Genomic DNA, 24468 nt, shown 5'->3' with positions numbered 1-24468 from the left:
ACACCGTAAGTAGCTACACGAGTTTTAACGCAGGCTATCAGAAGAAGGACAGGAACATAAGGGAAACCAGCCCAGAAACACTGTATTTCATCCCAAACAATCTGAACTTGGGCAAAGGTTCTAGTTTGGTCTAGATAAATACAAGGGATATGGTTAGAGCAATTCTGGTTCTTTATATGAATCATTTCACTCCTCCCTCTGAAAGAATCATTAGAAGAATGTGGGGTTTCATGATTCAAGGTAGGAGAATGAGAAGGCAATATTTCAGCACTGTGAAACGAGGTTTGCGTGTCTAATCATACCACCAGCTCAGAGTTCACTTCTCACAAGTGTCAAGTATATTTTCCCTTCTATATCTCTGCAAGCCCCAGTTCTGTCTGTTGTCATCACTCATGGGATTTACCTAATCCCTGAAACGGCAGGAAAAAAATCATCTTTTTTTGCTGGAGAAACAGAATTGCATCTCGAGCACACACTGAAAAATTCAAATTGTACATATCATTTATTGTAGCTCCATTCATCCACCCAGTGTTGACAGTATAAATCCAAATGATGCCCATAACAAAATGCTGAACTGCAGTCCAATGTATTAGTGGTATTTCTTAGAGATTTCCACTCTCTTTTGCTGTTTCTCTGCTCACATTCCTCACACTTCAGCATATTCAAGCAGCTGCCTGTTTATATAAACACAGCCTGAAAGAGAAATGTTGATTCCCTTATTCATCAAAGCTGGTGGCTTTAGCTGTATCCACTGTCCTGAACTAGAAAGTGGGGCAGAGGCAATCAAAACCTAGCGGTTCATTTAAAATCTATTATCTCATGATTCAGCTACAACAGGGGACTTCACAACTTTCTAAGCACAGAAATCCACCTTCCCAGAGGTTTATTTTTAACACCAGCAGACTGCAATGTCGACCTTTTAAATTCACGGTATCACATTATACACAGCAGGTACAACTTGCTGTACAGCTCCTTTCACACACAAATAGATGACAGTGCACTTCCAGATTTTATTGGCACTCCTTGGACCCACGCCAGCAAATCCAGCTCATGACTGTGCATCCTCTACCGACAAAGCTCTCCTACCAGCTAGGGCAGCATTTTGCGCCCAGCAAAACCGCATTTAGCCCTTTTGTAGCGACAGCCATGCCTGACTGCAGTTTGCCGACGTGTTTCAGTGGGTACTACCTACTGGGCTATGAAGTGCTCCCTCCAGACTGGGGGTACAGCAAGGACTAGTGTGAAAGCTTGTTCTCTAACCAACGAAACCTCACTAATGACAGGATTTCAGTTGCTGTGTCAGCGAAGAACCTTTCAGCAGCACTCTAACTACATTAGGGGAAGAGAAAAAGATTCAGCCTGGGATCTGAGCGCTCAAAACCTTTGTGCGTTCCTCTTCAAACCAGTGTTTAAGTGATGTTCTCCCAGGGAAGAAAATAGTTAAAATAGGCTCAGATCCTCCCATTGCAAAGCAGAACCCAACAGGGAGACTTTCCCGGGAGAAGAAACCTCCTGGGGGAGTCCCTTGCAAAAACTGCCTCATCTCACCAAGACGTCCGCTCCAACCAGGACGAAGAGGGAACACCAACAGTCAGGCAAGTCTGCCGGCGCAGGCACCCTGCCTCTCATTTGTGAACTTCAGAAATGACAGCTGCGGCGGCGTTACCCACCATCGCCATTCCTATGGCAAAAAGGAAAAGGGATTTCCCCCCCCCCCCCCCCCCCCCCCCCCCCCCGGTTTTATTTACACCCGTTTAGTCCTGGACTGAGTGATTCTCCAGCATCTGATCTGTTTACCACACTCTCTGCCTACTTCAATTTTTAATTCTGAATGCATAATGACTTTACATCTGTTAATCTGGTTTGGTTTCTTTTTCATATGTAGTTTTTGACTCACAGACTCCTTATGGTAGATACGGAATATAATGCTGCGTTTTTTCTGTCTTTTGTTCTCCTTTGCTTGTGTATGCATGTTATATTTTCTTAGAAGTGTGAAACAACTACTGCAATGGATGCAACAGTCTCTTTGGTACAACGGACATGATAGGAAAATACAGAATAACTGCAAGATCATACAACCACGGTGACTAAAACAACATCACTGGTCACAACTCACTCAACTCCCACGGAGCAAAAAACTTGACAACACTCTGCTATAAGGCTAGTGAAACTAAAACTGAAATAATGTACACAGTCACTGTTGCCCTTGGGCTAAAATTAAGCAAGAATGAATGGTTTCTAATAGAAGGGGCAGGAATTTTTCAATGAAAATTTACATTAGGAAATGCTTATTTTGAAACCTGTATCTGTTGGAGGCAAAAATGTTTGAATACATTTACAGTTGGGGAAAACTGCTGGAATGTCTTTGTAAATATTTTCCCAGTAATATTAGAAAAAAAAAATAATCCATTTGTTTGGCCCAAAATTAAGGTTTGTTTTAAACATTTAACAAAGGTGTAATTAAAAAATGCTGTAACTGCAGGAGAATTTTGGTTTGAAGTGAAACTATCTTCTAACTAGAATGCAGAGCTATATCAGCTTTTCTTACAGTTTTGTATAATATTTTAACCTATTATCTAGTCTTCACTGTATCTCAGCTTTTCAAGTTTTCCTCCCATTTCAGCATGAGACATTTCTTTGAGATCTTGGAAATTCTCATGGGCAGAAATATAATTTCCTCCTAGCTCTGATTTCTAATTAGATTTAAATCTTTCCTAGCTGGGGCAAGACCTACCCAAGCATTTTGAAACATTGCCAGGTTGATTACCCATGTATATGAAAATTCACATCTTTGCTTTTGCCTGGCAAAAACCATGAGCTGTACTGGAAAAAAAGAGTCTTTCTTCTTCTGTGATGGCATCATTCAACTCACCCCCCAAGGGTCTAATTCTGCCTGCAAAATCTTTCCTTTCGACTCCGATTCCTGCCAAAACAGCACACTTACCTCTTCTCACATATAGCTGGGTTGAGATGATAGTTACCACCACTGGTTTAATGAGAAGGAAAAGGAGAAAGAGAGGGGAGGGAACTGCTGGCCTGTCTGCTGAATTGGGACTGAAGGAGCTGCAGCACCTCAGCAGAAGCCACAGTTGCTGGTCCATCCCATTCAGTGTGGAAGGAGAGAGAGAGGACACATCTCCTAGACATATGTTGCCTGAACTGCTGCTGAAAGTTGCTGGCGTGGCTAATGGAAGGGGCACCACAAAACTTCTTGGCCGTCGGGTGAGGCTACCTTGGCTTTTTGCCGTTTGGAGAAGTCGGCTTACAAGGAGATCTTTTGGCAGTCCAAACCGCAATTCTCACGTGGGCTGCACTGCTACAGCTTTATCAGCAAAGCCTCAGACAACTGCAGTTCCCTAGTGGGCTGCTGGCAAGGACGGGAATATGCTTGCTACACTTATCCACCAAAAATGTTGGAAGACTCTCAAAAATCATAGATTTTAGCAGGTAATTTTGATGGCTATGTTTTGTGATGCCACTCAGCACAACTGTGCTGAAACCACTCTAGTAAGAAGCTACAAAGGTGGGGGTAACATAACTAGTGACTCACCTGCATCACCTAGTTCAAGATCCTGCCCAGGACCCCCAGTGAGGTCCATGGTAGCTGCTACTCAAAGTGTACGATGTGTAAAGAGCCCAAGGGGAGCAAAGCACTCCAAAAACACAGCACGACCACGCTGCACCAGCACGTAATGGTTCTTCCATGCAGTTGCACTACCTACATCCATCAAAACCCCATAAACGTCATGAATAAACTACTAGCTGACAGGAAACCAACAAAAAACCACCTGCGTACCACCTACTGCACAGACCTAACGCTCCAATTAGACTAGGTGCCTCCTCGCACAGCTTATTTCATTTATGGAAATATTTCCAGTGGAACATGCAGGCAAATCAGCCCTGGGATCACCAGCAGCAGCTGCCGGTTTCACAGGCAGAGTGTTGAGCAAATCAACAGAGACAAGCTCCCGCTCACATCAAAATCTCAAAGAAGTGGATGACAACTCTGGTTAATTAGAAGACACAGGATCAGACTAGAGGAAAATTGTCACTCAGCAGCCTAAGACTCAAAATCAAGCTGGTCTGACAAGAAATAGCAGCTTTCCCAATTTTCAGTCTGTGGTCAAGTACTGTTTCTACAGTTCTGGTCTGAACTACTGTTTTAGCATTTTTCTTCTTTATTCTCCTCATCTTAGCATTTCTGTCATTTTTGCTTGTTCTTAAACGTTAGTTTCTGTCCTCGCTTCAATATCAGTTAAAATGCCACTATCACTAACAGCGTGAGACTGAGTCAGAATTGAGACTGCGCACTCAACTCATTTCTGACTCTAGGAAAAAATTACTAAAAGCCAAAAAAGGTACTGTGGATTACATCCCCTCTCACTGATGCCCAGAACAACACAACTGCACCACCACAGTCTTTCATTAAAAATGTATATGATTGTTACGGAGAATTCATTGTGTCACTCTATAAAAAAGCTTTGTTCTGTCCTGTCTGTTCCCACCCTCCAACTTTAAGCCTATGGAAAACAGACTGAGAAGGTTGGCAGGCTCATGGGTATTAATTCATATTGTCAACATGTTCTTAAGGTTGATCATTTTTGCATTACTCCCAATCTAACCACATAAACCAGTGGTGAAGGAGCCTTCCTGCGAGGGTTTTCTTGTACCCTTATGAGGGGGAGTTAATTCTGTTCATGTTCGTTGCAGAGAATCCACACACTTCATAGGCAGCTGAGTTCAAAATTTCCATTAAAAAAATCAGACTGCTCACCTCAAACAGGGATTAAACAACGTTAAATATGCATGTGAATTGCCATTTGTTTTGGATTTCATGGTATTTAAGCATAATCTTTAAAGAGAAGAGTTGATGCAAGACAACCTCTGCTTTTTCTTCATTTGCTACCTGCAGAATGTGGCCTGGAAGACCCTTGGTGCAGAGGAGCTAACACAACCGGGATGATTCCAGTCAGAAAGTGAAACTTATAAAACACTTTTTGAGAGTTACTACCTAAAGTCTTGCTCCTTTACTGCCAGGATTTGTTTATTGCAATGGGAACAAGATCAGGTCTTTCTTGCACCAGGAATTTATCAATAAGCCAAATCACAGCAATAGCACACAAGTGATGTTCACATGAAAACAGCTGTAAGAGCGAACCAGACTTTTCGAGATTTCTGTTGTAAAACTGTACGTCAAAGATTTCAGTAAGCACAGGCTAATTTTGCCTCCGTAATACCTCTAAACCATCCAAGAACGTCAAGTCCAAAATTATTTGGGTATGTTATGGTATCAGTTGTTTCCACGCTTATTCAAAAGGACAACCTGAGTCAACCTCCAAATCAAACCTGTGCCTATAGGAGCCATCTCTCTCCTCCCACAAACTCACCACCCCAAGAAAAATGCTGTGCAACACCAAGCCTCCACGGGCCATATATGCTCTCCTAAATACCCTTCAAGTGAGGGTAATTGAGAGCCTCACGGAAGATCAGAACTGGGATGGGCTGAAAGCAATTAAATGAGCAGAAACAAATTCCTCCCATGAGCACAGGCTATATTCATGCAGTGGCAGTGATTGTAAAACAGGGAAGACAAAGTCTGTCTTTCACCATCAGAAAAGAAAAAGTCAGTGATGAACCACAGTCTTTAAAAAAACCACCGTTTGGCAGCTACAGGAGATTATCTAATTACCATCATACTTAATATTATATGTCTTTAATAAGTCTCTGTTATCATCAAGCTGCTAGCGCTAAAAGAACATGGGAAATTGGCTCTGATGCCTTACAGGATAGATAATGGGAAGGAGAGGCTCTGCCCTCTGGGTCCCTGGTCAGGAGCCAGCTCAGGTTGGAAGTGAAAGTCATTCCTGCTGGGCAGCCTCTCTGAAGTGAGCTGATGTTGTCAGGCTCAATCCAGTTCCACGTTCAGAGAATAAAAACCATCACCACAGCAATGGGGTGTGCTATAGATGGGAATTCTTGAAACCACTCCATCTCCAGCTTTTTGTTCACATATGAATAGATCTTAGCCTGAAATTAGGGTATTTATACAGGGGTGTTTACCCCAAAGTAAATCTCACCAGTGGTGGCTGTATGAGACTTGCATGCGCTTTATATTGGTTTTAAACTAGAATGACTTGCCTTGGAATAACAGGGGCATTTTTACCCCTGTGCAACCCAGTTCCTTTGGCGTGGAGCAGCAAAGACCACTAGGACTGCCAAGCCTTTAGTAACACTGATGGCTGAATGCGCATCTCAGTAGTACTGTTCTCATTCTTAAAATATCTGAGCAAGGCTCAGCTTCAAGGTGCATCCTGGGTCAGGCTGAATCCGGAAGACCTATAATGGCAGAAAAGTTTATAGTGGGTCTGTGTTGCCCAGTAGGTCACCTTAAACCCAAGTAAACGAACAGTTAAACCCAGCTGAATTAATGCAGGTGCAGGCTGATAAGGAGCTGAACAACTCTTCTTTTTCTTCTTTTTTTTTTCAGTTGGACAATGCAAAGCCTAAGCTAACAGCACATCCCTCAGGACTGCCCCTTTCTCAGCAAAGGCTGTGGCACAGGAGCAGGGCAGAGCAGCTCGCGTTGGAGCTGCTGGGCCGGCTCAGTGGATTAATAGAGACTCCGTCCTCCGGGGCTGTCAGTCCCAAACCTCTCAGGAGAAATGAGATCTCTGAGAGGGAAAAAAAAACAACCCGCCACCCAGTACTGGAATGACACATAAGTGTCTTTCTGACTTTCAGATGAGACCTGAAGCATCTTCATTTACAATTTAATATTTTAGTAAGCACTTTATTGGAAGAGACTATGTAATGGGTTAATTTCCAAGTGTCATTTATCTTTACTCACTGGGGATGACTTTCTGTATTTCACTTGAGGCTGCAACACTCATGGATTAATACATCATCCTCCAACTTGAGAAGATAAAAGCCTAACAAGCTCTAACCTGCTACACAGGCTATATTTAAGCAGTACAGGGTAATGATAAATATCTCCCATAAAATGTGTTCTCTTCACACTTCCTGCGAAAACTGCTGAGCGAGCCAGCTGGCGAGAGGGAGCTGACGGTCCTTGCTCACAGCCCCGCCATGCACAAGCCGTGAAACTGGAGCACTGCCTTCCCCAGTGTCCCCCCGAATCCCAGGCTGCCCACCGGCCCCCGCAGGAGGGGCCACTTTTGTCACCAGCTGCCGGCACTCCTGGCTCTGCCTGCACCCCACCAGTGCCGCTCCTCCCGCCTGGCAGACAGGCAGGGAAAGACTGCTGGGGAGGGGGTGCAGTTCGGTTTTCCTTAACCACACTCCATTTCCCAGCTTGGACTATACGTTTTGCAGAACAAAATGAAAACTGGGTGTCTCCTCAGAAGCGCTTATAAAACACGGGGGATGACCGCGGCAGGCAGTGTGGGGGTGATGCAGGAGCCGGGAGGAGGAGAGACCACACAGTTGCACGCACTGCTTGCAGGGCCCGGATGCAAACTGAATCACTTCTCGCTTCGGTCTTCTGTGTACAAGTGGTAGATGCTGATAAGCACGCAGGGACCTCACAGCACGGACATTCAGACCGCGCTCCGGCATCAGGAAGCTAGAGGAGGTCCAGGCCAGGCCAGCCACAGTCTTTTCAAGCTGCATTGTCTCCTGTTGACCAGATGTTACCCCAAAGCTTTCCAGGACTGCTTTTAACATCACAAAGGTTTAACTGCAGCCAAGTACAATGACCTCTGGCTGGAGTTGTTGGCCTTCCTGCCCAGGGCCTGAAGCCTGGGTGACCTAAACACAACGTGAGGATGTTAACCTAGCTCCTTTGCCTGTGTGGGAACAACCTTGTATCTCCAAGCAATGCTGATACTCAGCATCCTTCCAGCACCACCTTCATCAAGCCTTCTCCTTACTTTCATCACTGCTTTACACACACTGACCACTCACATAACTCCCTGGAGGGATAGATGAGCACTACAGCCCTCCACCTAGCTTGGAGAAACAGAGAGCGCAGCCAACAGCCTGCCCCTCCAACGTGGTGGAGAGACCTTGACTCCAGTTGCGTTTCCCAGCCATCAGACCCTGGACGCGTGCCACTGGAAACTGGAAGGGTAAACCATTACGTTTAAAAATTACAGTTACCTTCTACAAATGTTACACATACCCCATCACAAATTTCCTCATCTAACTCGTGGGAAAAGAAGTCACCCTCCCACCCACCTGGCCATTTTAATGGGCTGAACATATCTACCATAAGGTTGTTTCAAAACAGCTTCTTAGGATGAAAGGTCATTTATTTTGTTGCGTTAAAAGCCTTTGCTGGGCCTGGCTGTGTGGAAGCAGCAGAAGTCTCACTGTCTTCTCTCCCAGGGGGCATGTCTTCTTCCAGGGCAGCCAAGATCAAAGTCTGGTCTAGAAAAAATGAACTCACATTGGCCTTGCCCTGGGCCTCCGGGCTTTAATGATGTCCTCTTACCATGGCCAGCTGTGCATAATCCACTCACATTTACGCTTCCCTCTCTCTCATGCATTAAGAGCACATCAGCTCAGAAACAATACAATCGGATTAAACGAGGTCCATCTCTTCTTGCTAATTCTACCGACATTTTATTTAGACAGTGCATTTGGATTCCCAAGGGTATTTCTTCTCAAGTCATCATTATCTCATGGTAGGCTACTGCTTAAACATGCCCTTGACAACACAGTGTTGACCGCCACTTTTTTTCCCCAAAACAACTTTGCAGAGATGATGAATTCACATTTTTCAGCAATGCCAGAAACTTGTAGCAATCATGAGCCAGTAGCATGAACTATCCTTAGCACTCTTAAGTTTTAAACCACGAAAGGATGCAATAAGAAATGAATGAATGAAGGCATATGAATGAATGCAATGAAGAAGAAATCCTTAGTACCTGTCACGTATCTACTTCCATTTTCTGATTTTAAATGAAGAACTACTGAGACAAACAGCTTTTTTACTGATCCTATAAATAGCTTGCTTTGAAGATGGAAGAAGAAACTGGGCCACAAGTTTACACACCTAGCATATTTTCCCCGTAACTTTTTGCTCTATCAGTTTTGGCTTCCTTTTCTTCCATGCATTTAGTAAGCATTTGGTGAACTGATCCGGCACTCATTGTGTGCAACACCTCCAGCAAAACAAAGTGAACGTGCTCTTGGTCAATTCATAAAGTGCTCCCCCAGTGACAGCACATCTGGCCTCCCAGGTGGGAGCAACACCCAGCACCTCACAGAAAGGCAAAACTATGAAAGCCTTGACAATGCAACTAGGCAGCCAGAAAGGGCGTAAAGCAACAGAAAAACAGACTTCATCTGACCTCCGCGGTTTCTGCTTTTGACTGCTGGATTGCATTGCTCACATGAGTGGCTGCTGCTCCAGCACACGCTGCTAACGATCTGGGCATGAATGCAGTGAGGGTGCGGTGCATCATGGATATACAGCTCTTGCTGAGGCAAGAGCACTCATTCCTGCTTACAACCTACTTTTCAAGTCTGTAAGTTTTGGGGAATCATTTGCCTTGTCCCACTGAATGCGGAACACTTGTGAGAAGTGGGATGAAGATCTGAGTTCAGACTCTTTTTTCCAGTTATCCCCGTTTGCAGTCAACAGCAGACTGGGAGAGCAGAAGGTGTCATCACCTCCTCTAAGCCAGCTCCTATCCTCCCCAGGGCTGCACCGGTTTGTGGGATTTAGAAACACGGATGAAATCCTGGCCCCAGAGGGACGAAAGGCAAAACCTCTGTGAAATTTGTCAGGTTCAGGATTTTGCCACATGCCTTCTGGCCTACTGCCATCAATGTTGCTATGCAAATGGAAGCTGTCTGATGATATCCTGGGAGGTTTCCCCCCCCAAAATACCTTTTTTACACACAGCATCAAGACTCCGCTGGCTGCTGGGCCACTAGCACGGTTCTCCGAAGAGTGTACCAGTTTTACACATGAACTACATCTCTGTGTCTTATGATCAGGATGCCATTTATGCTGGTCCTAGGAATAAAGGAACAGATGGAAACCCCATGTCCAACAGAAGACTGCAAGAAATAGTGCATCTTATAGAGACTATCTTAGATTTCCATGTGGAAAACAACTGTACAAGGAGGAAAGTCTGAGTGCTAATAGCACAGGCATGGGACAGTAATTTCTGTGCAGTTTTGAAACTGTTCAAAACATGTTTATATTCCCGCTTCTTAGCACTGGTTATGGTTGTTCCATGTTTATGCATAATTTACAACTACTTGAGATTTGGTGAAAAAGCAAACACAATTTTGCACAGCCATACCACCTCTTAAACTGCTCTACCCCGTCCTTTTATATTATTATTATTATTTCTTTTTTTAACAGCCCTAAGGAAAACTCCTAGGAATTTTTCTAGGGGAGTTTGCTGGGAGTTGAGTAGATTCATATGATAAAAATGCAGTCGTCCTCAAAACTTGTATAAACAAATCTATAAAAGTAAATAGCAGCCCCTAAAGTATAAACATTAATTCTCAATTTTAAATTTGAGATCTTTTCCTTATCTAGTAATGACTTTTTGTCCCTAGCAGAAACCTTTGTCCATGCCCAAACACAATGTTTCTAATACAGATCCAGTCACTGCGCATCTCCCTGCACAAAAGAGCTGCTCAAGTGACTTCAACTCATTTGAGTAGAGACCAAAGATGGTGTTTCTCTAAGTCCAGACCTAGAAAACCGCTCGAGTGCTTATTAACATGAAACCATGGGGAGCCAGCCTGCTTAAAGTCCCATCACAGGGAACATATAGTGACTCAGATGGAAGGGCAGGCTTACATTCTCTGCTGAACTGGGCCACTGAGCCTCCGGACCCGACTGCCGCTGCACCAGGCAGGGCTATCTGAGAGAAGGTGGAGGCAAAAATCCCATTTAGGCAGATGGGAGACTGGGAATCCGCTGCTATGCACAGTGAGTAGGTTCAATGCAATGAACTATGTAACTGATCTTCATGCAACCACGCAACTTTCAAGCTTGAGCCCACGTTACGTGCACTGTGCATTCATACAACAAAGCAACAGACCCATTTCCTGGGAAGCAAATGAAGTTGTGACTGACCTGGGAAGAGTACGCTTCGGCTGTTTTTTGTTTTTTTTTTTTTTAAAGTGAACAAACATATGCAACAAATACTTCTTTTCCTCAGCACTACTTCATACGATGTGGTACTGCAGATTGGGTTTTCAGAGAAAACCACGCTTTCCAGAGAAAGGGCAGAAACGAACAAAAATGTTTACAGAACCTTGACAGCTCTAGAGGACAGCTTTTGCTTTATTTGCTGGTATTTGCTATAGATGTTTATCTGGTCATGCATACGTTGAGGGTTTTTTTAATTTAATCCCTGCACTTAAAATACTTTATCTTTGGAAGGAATGTCTCAGTGGTCAAACTCTGGACTCTCATGTTTCCAAATCTCCATTTTCTCACAGGGTAACAATATGTATATGTATCTTTAAATCACATGGAACCTATTCCAAATTTTAATGGCATAACCTCATTGTATCCCAGCAGAGTGAGAACTCTTCTTATTACTTCCACTTCACAGATGGGATGAAATGCATTGAGTTCTTCAGGGGATGCTGCAAACAGGCAGTGGCAGCAGGCTGCATTAAAAGGTCATGCTGAAAACTGCGGTGCTGAGGAAAAGGCACGTATCGCATTCGAATCTCCAGCAAAATGGGCTGAGGGGAGAGGAGGGAGGTGAGCTGTGGACAACTGGAACCTGCTGCCAGTTCAGTTACCAGCACTGCATTTCAGTCAATACCCTCTTCACTACTCTATTTAATGTTCTTGCAAGCTTTTCAGTGCACTGGCACGAGCCACCCAGGAAAAAAAAAACAAAACACAACCACCAAACCACAAAAACCCAAACCACACCTTCATGCAAAGTAACAGAAAGAGTTAAGTTTCATCCATCATCAGAAATCATCACCTATTTTACAACAAAGGCTTCCTTTGCACACCATTTAATGTCATTATTCAACTGACTTTAATAGGGAAGCAACGTATTTTAACCCCCTAAAACTGAAATATAAATGCTGACATTCTGTTTTCTCATAATAATATTGCTGATGATGTCACTGAGTAGAAAACTCCAGCAGTTTCTGATTGACTCGGTACTTTCAGGGCAATGCTATCTTTCAGATTCGTTAATAGCAGATTTTAGTCCTGAACCTTGTCCCCTGATGTCTGTGCAATGACCCCGATCCCATGGGTTATCTCCCCAGTCCTGGCAAAGCATCCTGGCTTCAGCTTGTTTTAACACTGCGTTTCTCTCACCTTCACTTTGGGTACGCTGTCCTTACGTTACCCTGAAAAGCAACCAAGGAATTAAGAGGGATTCTTGGGGAGAGCAGAGATAAAACAGGAGGATAAAAGCAAGAAACCATTTGTCTACAATCCCGTTAGCGGAGAAAATGCTTTACAAGGTTACTTTGTGGGGAACATGCCCTGTCCAATAGTAAAAAACCCTCTATGTAGCTGCTGTGTAAAATCCCAAAGTATAAAACACTTCTTTGAAGCCAAATTAATGATCTGCCGCACGTTGGAAAGCATTTCTCCTGACATTTCCACAGACATAACGTTCTTTCACCCTTTTGCCTTTCAGCAGAGCCTCAGGAACAGACTTGCTCGGATTGATAAAACTCGGGAACAGAAAACACTGGCAGGGATTGCCACAATGGAAACTACAATGAGGAATACAGGGTGTATATTGTGCTCACAGCTATTCTTTCTAAGTAACTCTAGGCTGAACATTTGGGGACATAAAGGAGGTATTTTTGCCCATTCTGATATGAGTTAAGAATAGAAATGACAAAAATGTAATTTTCTTAATCCAGTTTCTTAATGCTTCCTCTTCATTTTATCTGGTTAGTTTCCCTTTTGTTTAGCAGTGAAGTTTTAATTTGTATAATTTGGTCTGTGGAAAACTAAAAGATGGCCTGCATTTATAAAACGTTAAACACCGTCATCAAATTCTTCTGCAAGACCTGGATGATTACTCAGAAACAACAGAATTTCTGTAGGTCAAATCTTGCCCCTCATCCCAGTAAAATAAAATCAAGGAAAACCAAACCAGCAAGGCTAAAGAGAAAGAGGTAGCTTATAAAGAGACCCTATTCAGGGACCTGAAGGGGTACAAAAAGCTCTCAGCCCCTCAGGAGAAGCCCCTAATTACCAGGGAAAGCTTGGGCCTCAGCCAAATTGTAGATCCTGGAGACAATTCCCACAGCCCCAGCCTGTTGCCTGCCCTCCACCACCACCACCTTTCCCTCTGGATCTGTGTACACCTGCAAGGACCAGGGTGCTGTCGATGACAGTGCCAACAGGGTCACCATTAATTTCTGTGCAAAATTCCCCGACTCTGTATGCATTAGCAGGTGGAGCGCACCAAACGACTTTCTTCCAGTTTCTTCACATCTTGCCCGAGCCAATATCCTAAACAGACAGAGCTCCAAATACTGCTGTCCCGTGGGAAGGAGTGGGAAAGGGCTGTTGCATATCCTGCTCTCTGTTTCCTACCTACCCTCTTACAACTGCTCTGGTCCCTTTTAGGGGGCAGATGGAATCCAGGAGGCATGCATGAGGCTCCTCCCCAGTTACCATGTTTCAGACAGGACTGGTTTTCAGATTTACCGCTGCTGTTTCTCTAAAGTGCCCAGATCAAACAGCTAGGACATTGCTCCTCTCCTTTTCTGCAAGCTCAACCCCTAGCAGTTTCTCTAGGGGATAAAGCATGGTGGTTCCAGACTCTGCTCTGCAGAAGGAAATCCATGGAAGATCGTACCCAAGGGATACCGTAACGCCCAAATGCCACCGAAGGAGGATTAAGTCACCGCTTCCATGTACTAGGGGTTGCTTTCAGCGCCTCTTAATATTGGGCAAGGTCTGGCTCACGTTGTTTCACATTATGCACACAAGGGCAGCCTTCGTACCCTTGAGTTACTCGCCCAGTGACTGAGGATTTGATAATTTTTAAACAATCTCAGAGGAGCTTTAATTAAAACCCATTTCTGGGCTATAAAATGGGGGAGAGCAATTGCGACAGTGGCTTCACACTTGCAGATACACGGAACTGTGGAACAAATGGGATTTATCAGCTCACCTCGCAGGGGAGTGCCATACACCCCACAGGACAAACGCTGCCTTCAGTTGCTACAGGAGACTTTGCATTTACCTTATCACCAATGCCAGATTTAGACCAGAACAGGTAACAGCTTCAGCATCTTGACTTGCCCCCCCTTCTTGGGCTGAACATACGAGTCTAGCAGGTGGACTTGAAATGTCTGGATGTCTCCCCAACCCATAGCCCCTTTTGGCCTAATAAAACCCCTTCCCTCCCTCCTCAACACACACTGGAGCCTGCAGAAAGCAGTAAAGCATCACTCCAGCGCTCGGTGACCCTGAACAACCTCAACAGGTGCATTGCTCCTGCAGAAAACACATGTTGCTCTGTCACTATTAATATACCCGGAGTGTGAACGGCATATGCATGTTTGTTTGCGTGGGGTGCATAAATTACGGAGTTCCCAGGTTTGCAGTTGTCACCTTTCGCAGCTACAGAGCCGTTCCTGGGGACAGCCCAGGCACAGGACCACTGGCACTCGGGTTCAGTGAGGAGCGAAGCCCCAGGGGTCGGGCAGTCACGGGGAGGTGTGTGAGGGCAGATCCACCACGCCGTACAGCTGAAGGTCTCAATGCCCTGGTGACTGAGAGGGTTTCACAGATCAGGAAGAAAATAAATTAATCGTGCTTCCTCCAGACTGCCTGGCTGAAGTCATCCCTCTCTCGATAGCCTCCTGCACTGCTCCATGGACAAGCTGCTCGGTCCCTGCACTATTAAACACAAGGCAGAAGCTGTTTATTGTTTCTGCTTTAAGAATTCAAAATGGCAAATCAAACAGATTTCCTGTGAAGCGAGAAGAGGAGAGACAGTCAAACAGTCCCTCTACTCATCATCAGGTCTATATTCACCGTAGCAAACACATACCCCGCAGGGCTAAGAGCTGTGGGGTGCCACATCCCAACAAGTGTATTTCACCTCTGGATAGCTCTGGAGGCAAGCGTGGCAGAAAAAGCTCTACTTTTGTAGCAAGCAAAAAGGAGCACAGATAACGAATTCATGGACAGAAAGCAGGTTACCTGCAGAAGGCACAAACCCCCATTCCCTCACAGCTCTCAGCCTGACCACAGCCGCTGCTCCCAAACCACACCGGATGAGAAAAGGGGAGAGATGATGAAAGTAAAGTGCTCTATGCTCCTTTATCTAAGGACCTCCCAGTTTTGTGTACAGATAGAGGAAACCTCTCCCTCACAGCTGGGAGATCTCTAGAAGGTGAGAAAGGCGTGGATTCAAACTTCCCTATGATCTTATCAACTCGTGTTCTCATTGATCAGACTCCACCACTCCTGCCACATGAAAGCCTTGGCTGAGCAGTGCAGAATGAAAACAGAAAACATGAGGCAAGTAGCACTGTTTTTTTGTGCTACAAACCCATACCTTCTCTAAATTACAGATGTGAAGAGAGAGATAGCCAGAAGAAATACACGCCACATGCACCAAATGTACAGGGGCTAGAGTGGAGAAAGCCTGAAGAAAGGCTGCATACTCTATATTCATGGAGAAAACAACGATAAAGTAAACCAAAAAAGAAACAAAAATACTACTGCTGACAGCTTAAGGGAAGGAAGTCTAGCTTTTTATTGCCCCAAAGGGGTCATGCCTATGCATGGTGAAACCATGGACATTAGCAACAGAGAATAGATGTAAGAATTGTTACCACCCGTGACATCCTTTGCAGCCACTGGGAAGTCCAGACCTCACACAGGGGTAACATTTTTGTCTGTGAAATGCACTGGTGAAGAGGGCATTCCCACACCCTGCGCATCCCTCCCCCTCCCTTTGCAAAGGGATAGTTCACAGAGCTTCAGGCAAACACGGATCACCCTCGACCATCACCTCCACCGGTGACACAATACGAACGCTATTGGCCCTGATGCAAGGAGTCAATGAAATTAGGCACCTGTGCAGCCAACTGGCCCTTGGCTGATGAGACCACCTTCGTACTCTCAGGGCAGTCTCGTATATTCCATCTCACCTTTTGTGTCCCCTAGCTAGGTCCTTTTCCCTGGGGCTTACGCTGCTCCTGCTGGCCAGTCAGTCCCATACAGCAGACTGCATCTGATGCCTATGCGGAGATCAGGGAGAACCTCTGCTGTCTTCTGCTGCGTGAGACCTCTTCCAGATTTGCCTCCCTCTCACCTGCTTCCCATCCAAAACGTACCTCCCAAAGCCCAGGAAAAGGCAGATCTGTGGATGCATCCACCCTGCCACACGGAGCCGCGACTGCCTGACACTGTCCCTCTCACTGTGGCTGTACAGGAGGGCACAGCTCAAGCTACTCCTCGCCAAGGGTGGCACTAAACCATTTTTTTATTTATTTTCTAAAGCACAGATCATCAAGCAAAAATAAAAGAGAATTCAACTTTTATAGGTCTTTGGAAAAATAACTATTAGAGCAAACAAGGCAGGAACTTGATGTCTCTGGGGCAGGGCTCCCTGCTTCTCTGCCCGCAGGCAGCCTGCCCTGCCTCCCCTCCTGCCTTCTCAGCAGGGTCCCCCATGGAAACTGTGGTCTACAGGCCCCAGAGTTACCATTCAACTCTGTGTGGCACCCAGCAGCATGTTGATTCACAATCAGGGGCTGTACTTGCTTCCCACAAGAAGGTCCAGAGTTTAATGTGCAGGGAAGGCACAAACCCGATGGGCCCAAGCAATACGCTAGAGCATCATATTGATGCCTGTCGATCGACCCATCCCCTACACAGAGGAAAGAAAAGATGCTCAAAGCAAACCGTCTTTTGCAGGCATGACAGCTGTTACACTGCTTTTTGGCAGGAGCTGCGGTTCGTACTGCAGCGTTGTCACTCTCCACCCCTTCCCTGCAGCTCCTTTCCCTCACAGACCACCTCCACTGTGCAAGCAACTTGGGAAGGCTGATGGCAGCCCCACGACATTTTGGGACAACTGCACAGCGTTGTTTCCCTGCTCCATTTTCCCAATGCCTTCTGCCTATTGGCCTCTTTTCTGGGCCACCTTTAAGCAAGGGCAATGAAAAAAAAAGGAAAGGATCTAGAAACACTGGACTGGGATCTAGTCTTCAACTGCTCCTTCATGGCATTGCAATGGAAACAGGGAGCAGCGGTGGCTCTCCAGCCCTCACCATCCAGCTTGCTAAGGCTTACTCCCTGCTTTCACACAATTGATTAGTTTGAAAAAACTGTTTATCACAAAAGCATTCATTTAATTTAACTATCCACAGAGGCCTCAGATAACATGCTTCATAGGTCCCATTCTCAGACTCATAATGATCAGCTCAATCCCCTGCAGCCTCAAATCCCTTATTTAACAAGCACCTTTGGATCCCAGTACAATATTACACAGCTGACAAAGCAGCAATTAAAGAAAAATATTTTTGAAAGGTAGGGATGGTGAGAGAGTAATCGGAGATACAATTGTCAGATCCTTGTGTTAACTAAGGACACCACAGAAGTACGGCTGATCCAGCCTCCTCATCACTTAATGTGAATAAACAGCTTACGAGTGGGAGAGGCTGAAAGGGGAGCAGCCTCCTTCCCTGTCACGGGAGAGGGAATGTGATGAGCACCAAGTACCAGAAAAGCTCCCGTTTGTGAAACCCGTGAAGGGAAGAAGCCTGCTGCTCCTCCCCACAGCTTCCTAGCAGTGATCGTGAGCACCCAGCACACAGCATCTCTCATCGCGCCACCTCACAGCAAGTGTCATGTCATCTTCACGATGCAGAAATACAACCGGCTTAATAAAAGCTTTCTGATAGCCTGTTCTTCTGGTTGCCTCTATTTCTGGATGTATGACCAAGGCCCTTACACTTGGGTTTTCTGAAAAGCCGCCTTGAACCTAAATCAGTGCCAGCAGCCTTTCCCAGAGCCACATGGACATGCCTTCACATCCTCAGAAAACAAAGTCCTGGCACTTTGGGGAGGGGAAGAACCTCCAAGAAGCAGTGCAGGGTACCACCGCAGAGCGGCTCCTCCCCAATCGCAGGTGGTTTCTGCAGCAGGCATGGGCGAGCAGCTAAGTCCGAGGTCTCCTGGCATGGCAGCTCCCCTCTGGCCACTGGCCGACCACGTGCCGTCTGGGAGCAAGGGGTGATAGCCCTGGATGTACAGCGAGCTGCTGGAAGGAAGGGCTGACCGCCCATACCTTTTACGCTGTTCACCTAACAGCTGGCGTCACTTAAATTAAAACACTGACCATTAAAGTTTGGTCCCTGGCACGCTGCAGTGAGGCAAGGCTGTATTTTTCAGTTAGCTGAGAAGGAAAATGAACAGTGCAGTCTTGACCTCACACTCCTCTTGCCAATAAAGCCTAACCGGGGAGCAAAAGGGACAAAAACCCGAGAGCAGAAGATACACGATGGAGTGCAATCTTCTCCCTCCCACGTGCGAGGGGCTGGCTCTTCCCCTGCAGAAGTGCTACCGCGTACCTCCAGCACCAAGCTCTCTGCTGCACAAAGAGATGCACAGCCACGCACCTGCAATATAAAGGTCTGTGCCTCGCAGGTATAGGAAAGAGCTGCACTGCTGTCCCTAGGGGTTTCCCCGTGAAGGTTTTACAAGGATTGGACACCGGAGAATGGCTTTTGCCAGTTCAGCAAGCAATTTCTGTTGCCTAGGTTTCACAATCGGTTTTCTTCTCAAAAAAGCGGCCTGGAAAAGCCTCTAAATGACACCTGAAGGAGAGTTTTAAGGTAAGTCGCTATCCCTGTAATAAAAACAAATAGAAAAGATACATGTGACAACGTACAAATACCTTACACTAAATGACTCCTGAACAGCAAAATCCAAGCTTTCCCGGGAAGGGTTCAGGACTGGACTGGGATTTAGAGCTGCAGTCTTCGATAGCTTCCCTCTGCATTACTGTGAGCGCAAGAGCATCGCTGTCACTCAGCTCAGCCCTCCTGCCGTGCTGCCTGCCTGCAAGTACAGCCCTCCTTTAGGCTGGCATCAACCACCCTAACTTCTGTAAACAAACTTATCGCATGTTTAAAAGTAAAACAGAAGGGAAATGAGCCAGGAAATTATCCAATATGGTTCTGAATGAGCATTTCAAGTGGCAGAGACCTCAGGAGTCCCATAGCTACCACTGCTGGGAAACTAACCCCAGCTAACAAAGACATAGAAAGACCCACCCAAGCAGGAGAAGGGCTACAAAGCTAAGGAACTGGGAGAAGCAACGAAAGAAAATTCATTATTAAGAAAAAAGAAAAAAATCAAAGCAAGAACACCAAAGGGGGAAGAAATAAGTCTCCAGGATTAGCAGGGAGAAGTACAGATTTAAGAGAGATCCATTGTGTGAATACAGCTTTGTAAAAGCTTACAACACAACGACCTTTAAAAATAGCTTTATTTCTATTGCCAAAGCACCACCGCAACCTGCATCACATAAAGTTACAATCTGTCAAGGAGCTGAATGCACTGGCTTTAATGGGATTTCATGGTGCTCAGTAACTTGCAGGATTAGGTCCCTACCACAAAGAGCTAAATTGTCTAGGAAAACACACAGGAGGAAACAACAGTAAAACAACCCTGGCGAGTTACACTAGGCACAATCTTTTACATATAACTGAACACTGTCAGCTGTTACAATAACACACATATTAAACACCTCAAACTGGAATTGCTCCGCTGATGCAGATTACCGAATGCTTTTGAAAAACGCACTGGTTTTCTCAGCTGTTTCATGTGAGATCCCACTAAACAACGAGGCTCTTTCTTCTGTGCTTTGGGGTGGGGGACTTACACTTTTTTTTCAGTGACTTATTGCTTATAAAAGCAAGGAATGATTACCTCCTATCCCAAACCATCCCTCTCAATCACTACCCTGAATAGCCTGCCAGTCCAAAGCACCAGTTGCTCCAAGCTGCTGGGGGACGAGGTTGGTGAGGCTGTGGTTACATCCTCTGTGCCTTAGGCCACACGCACATTTAAACACGTTTTTAAACCTGGGGTGTCAGTTCAAGATTAAAAGGCTTGGCACTGAGTGACAGAGGCTGCGGGGCTCAGCAGGACTCCACCAGGGAGGATGGTGCAGCCCCTGGCAGCGGGGAGGCTGCAGCCGGGAATGGAGGGTTGGGACTGCTCTGCTGCCGCCGAGCAAACCCAGGGTGGGTGTTCATGAGGCACTGCACGAACAAAGGAGGGACTGAAGTTAAGCATCCACAGGCAGCGGACATTTGACATACCCAGAGGTTTCTGGAGTTTCTTTTGGTGACTAAGCCAATTTCTAAACCATTTTTGATTGAAAAGCACGCTGGCACTCCAGGAGCAGGGAGATGCCATCAACGGCATTTTCATGCTCTCCCTTATTTCCGGGGTCAGCTCTGAGAGGTAATTCACACAAAAGTAGCATTGCACTTTTCATTATTACAGTTTTTTTATACTGTCTTCAAAGCATACAGTAACAACCACAGAGGAGAGGGCTTACGCTCTAAATATTCACCTGGAGCAACAACTGATTGCAGAACTTGCATAAAACCAGGTGAAGAGATGCCAGGAAGAAGGGAACTGCCTAGAGAGCAAGCACGCCGTGGTCAGCTGCAAAGGGGGTCGACGATGCTCTGGGTGTGGGTATCACTGCTGGCGTGGTATGAGGGTGACAGACACAGGCAGTCAAAAAAAACCAAGAGGAGTTGATTGCAATAGAAAAGACTGAGTCACTTGCAACAGTTAGGGAAGAAAAGACCCTGCCGGTCGCTTGCTGCTGCTCAGTAGGCTGCCCATCTTCAAGGCATGCCTGCAGTCCCTTCAGTGAGGACCGTGGAGCTGAGCCAAATTTGAACTCATACACATAAGGTTGTACGAGCAGACCAGCACTTGCCTGTGCGAGTGCCTGTCACAGGCTGACAATCCCTGCTCAAGGGACTTGAGACAAGAACTGAAAGGGATGCTTGTAGGTCAGGTTTAATCCTCAAGAGCCTGTGGGTGCATGAACAAAGAAGGGGTGGGTGTATATGCAAAAATAAAAGACCACAAGACACCTGGTTCTCAGTACTGCTACTAGCCTGTTCCTTCCAACACCATTAATAGCATGCCAGACTTCACAGAAACAAAAGCAAGCAGCCAGGCTCTTCCTCCCTCGAACAATAAAACAGAATAGTAAAACAGAAGCAAAGAAGGATTCAATTAGCCCAAGATCTTTTTTGATAAAGGTTACTCAAATAAGCCACATACGGAAGCTCTCTGCATCTACAACATTTCTGCACCATTATTTGTAATAATATGACACCTCAGCTTGCAGAAGGTGCCACACTGGATACTAATAGCACACTTATTATTAGATTTTCTGCATGGTTACATAAGCCTGCAAAAGGGGAAAAATGTAAATGATTCAAGAAGATATTCTTCTTGTGGTTCTCATGAAGTCTTTAGTATCTGAAGATTGAAGATGATTCCTCCTGGCAAGAAACAATCAATTTTTATGCTTCATTAAAAGAGCTCTTTTAGTACTTTTAAGAAAATGCTCAAAGGCAAGCCAACTGAAGAATATATATTTTTTTAATCTAAACATTCTGTGCTAAATTTTACTCTCAGATCTTCCAAACCCTTCTTCTAAAATAAAACGAAGCTATGCATGCAACTGCGTGTTTATTTCTTCCTTGTAACCTAACTGCGGTCTGAGGACATTTCACCCTATCTAAACCTAGCTGCATGAGTGGGCACAAATTTCAAAAAAGGACATAATAAGGGCAAAAGCAAGGGAGGTATGCACGCTCTCTGGTAACATAAGGCAAGAAGGCTCCAGCCGTATTATAAGGTCATAAGTCAACGTCAGCCCAGCCAGAATAACTTACCCTTGTCAACACACTGGCAGTAGGTGCTCAAGAACCTGTCCGGCTGCGTGACCAAGAGCACATCTCTTCCATTATTCAGAAATGCACAGGCCACAGCAGTGATCTCTTAAGCACGTGATGACTGTACAATCCCTAGAGGACCTTTCCCCTGAAATCCATCAGGGGTATACACTCATCCCCAAAGTCCATTTCTGCACCTACTGGATCTAAGCCTGCCAGCCTCCCTCTGGAAATATCGTCTAACGTGACACATGCCCAAAGGAATGGTGGGCTAAGCCACTGCTATTAACCAGATTTATCTGGTAGGAGTTTACAGGTCCTTTAGCTGCATCACAACACTACACACAGGATCCTACAAAGCAGGAGAGGCAGGAAGGGTTTACTACATGCCACAGCATCTGCCCTTACCTGTCAGTGAGCAGAATGCTAATTGAAGCGTCATGTTGTCTCATACTTCACTGCTGTGCAAGTGGCATATAAATGCTGCCGTTACTGGCGCACAGGGTCTGCTCACAGCTTAGATCAGGAGATAAATAAATCTAACACAAGTTCAGAGGGCCGGCTGACAAGTAGCTGCGAGCAGGAATCACCGTTCTTCTGCCTTTAAATGAAAATAGCACCTAGCAAAGTTACTTTCTGGAGGACTCAGCGCTCTTGCCTTCATGCATATGGAACAGTCCCCAGCCCAGGGCAAGCCTCTAGCAGCAGCAGGGAACGAAGTGGACAACACCGGCACAGCAGAAGGTTTTGCCACTGCACTACAAGCTCATCTAACTTACAACCAGATCACTAAGACAGCTTGACAGCTTGTTCACATTGTCTCTCGTAAACATATTACTTCCACAACTCATACGCAACTACATATAGTGCCTTCTGAGACACTCACTGAATTGCCCATAAGGAAAGTTTCAGGGTACTGTACTACTGCAAAAAACCCCACCCAAAACTCCAAAACACCACCCCCCCCAAAACCAAACTTCTAAAAAAACCCAACCACTGCAAAATTTCTAAGCCTTTGCAGACAGAGTAAACGGTGGCAAGGATTTTTTAGATCCTGCATCGAGGTCATGGTAGAGGAGGTCTAATTCAACCTGGTTCTTTACCTGAACTACATCTGGAAGGAGCTATGTTCTATGTCTACACCCCTGACAACGTGACCCACACCACCGTAGCAAAGCCAGGATGCAAAAGAGTGCTGGTAAGAGGCAACCGTTGTATTCTGGAGAAGCAAAAGTGGTTGTGTTTTTGTTTTTGTTTTTTTTTAAAGTCCTCAAGGACCAGAACTTGGGGCTTCTACCTCATGAGCTCTCTTTGCAAGAAGCAAAATTATTTTGGGTACTGTGGGTCCTCAAATCCCCTCAGGAATTTCCGTAACTCTGTGAAGCCAGTATTTTGAAGCAAGCCTTTTCTGTCCCGCACTGTTCCACGAAGGGTTTACTGTAACAACAACAGTTAGCTCTGCACAGACACTGGAGTACTTCTGCATCCCTGCTCAGTTCATCACTGAAAACTGACTTTGTGTGGACCAGTATTTTGAACCTCATATTCTTAAGGTAGGCTTCTAAATCCATTTTTAGGAACCTAAAATAATGCTTGATTTTTTGATGGGCCAAGCAGCTGCATCTCCTTGTTACTGACACAGAAGACGCAGTTGTTCAGTACCTTCGAGTACCCGACCAGCTTTATTTAGGCCCCTAACTTCAGTCTCCCACAGCAGAGCAAAGTCAAGTGAGATTTGTTTCCTTTTCAAAGTGTCATGCTTTTTATACATGCGAGTGATAAAGCTGCCTGTATTAGTGAACACAAAACCCCAAACAGCGCACTTGGAGCCACTTGTACCACCAACATCCCACATCTAAGTAACTCCATTCAAGTGTAAATGAGATGCATTGCAATTTCAGGATTATTTACTACATTTGTTTAGTACAATCACCTTGCAAGAAGTCTTTTAAGTGCTTTATTTGCAAAGAGCTGCAAAATCTGCCCCTAGGAATGTGGATACAATGTATTGCCTTTTTTTTTTTTTTTTTTTTTTTTGAGAAACAGAAAATGCTGAATAGAAAAAAAAAAACAAAACAAAAAAAACAAACCAGAAAAATATGCTTGGAAACCACAAAAAGAGGTAGAAGAACCTTTGAAAATGCAGCTCTCAAACCAGAAGGAAAAATGCTTGCTTGCTCTTCATGCTCTTCATGCAGGTGGAAGCTACCTGCATTCATGGGTGTATTGGAAGCAAAACAAGATAAAAAAAGAACTACTCTGAGATGTCATGACAAACTTAATATACCTAGATTGAATGTGTAAGCAGGTTATTATATTAATTATTTACAGTCTTGCCTTAAGAGGATGTAGACCTTTGTGTGTGTATGCACATTTGGATTTTTGTACACATTTATAACTGCTGATATAAAGAGTTTTGTTCTTTGCCTCAGAAGAAATGATCTGATTCTGCCTTCATTTACACTGATCTAACTCTTAAATCCAACAGTTACATTGCTGCAAAATTACTATTATCAAGGGGAAGAACATTCTAAAATTATCCCTTCCGCAGAGAGCACGAAGCCTGAAACTCTC

The 24468-nt window shown here is 45.2% G+C and overlaps 1 protein-coding gene across 15 annotated transcripts in view; it reads right to left on the bottom strand.

The window, feature by feature from the left end:
• Positions 1-24468, bottom strand: part of ATXN1 (ataxin 1) — a 226535-nt gene that overhangs the window by 30142 nt on the left and 171925 nt on the right. Inside the window, exon 7 of one of the 15 annotated variants that reach the window (XR_013926572.1) lies at positions 1733-12315. The exons of the other annotated variants lie outside the window; for them this stretch is intronic. The gene's annotated coding sequence lies outside the window, so the exon portion shown is untranslated. Of the gene's footprint in view, positions 1-1732; positions 12316-24468 lie in introns of those variants that run through there. 15 annotated transcript variants of the gene reach the window in all.

Source organism: Falco punctatus (assembly GCF_963210335.1).
Source record: "Falco punctatus genome assembly, chromosome: 3".
NCBI lineage: Eukaryota > Metazoa > Chordata > Aves > Falconiformes > Falconidae > Falco > Falco punctatus.
Note: the sequence above shows the minus strand (reverse complement) of the source record. Positions and strands in the feature narration are given on the sequence as shown.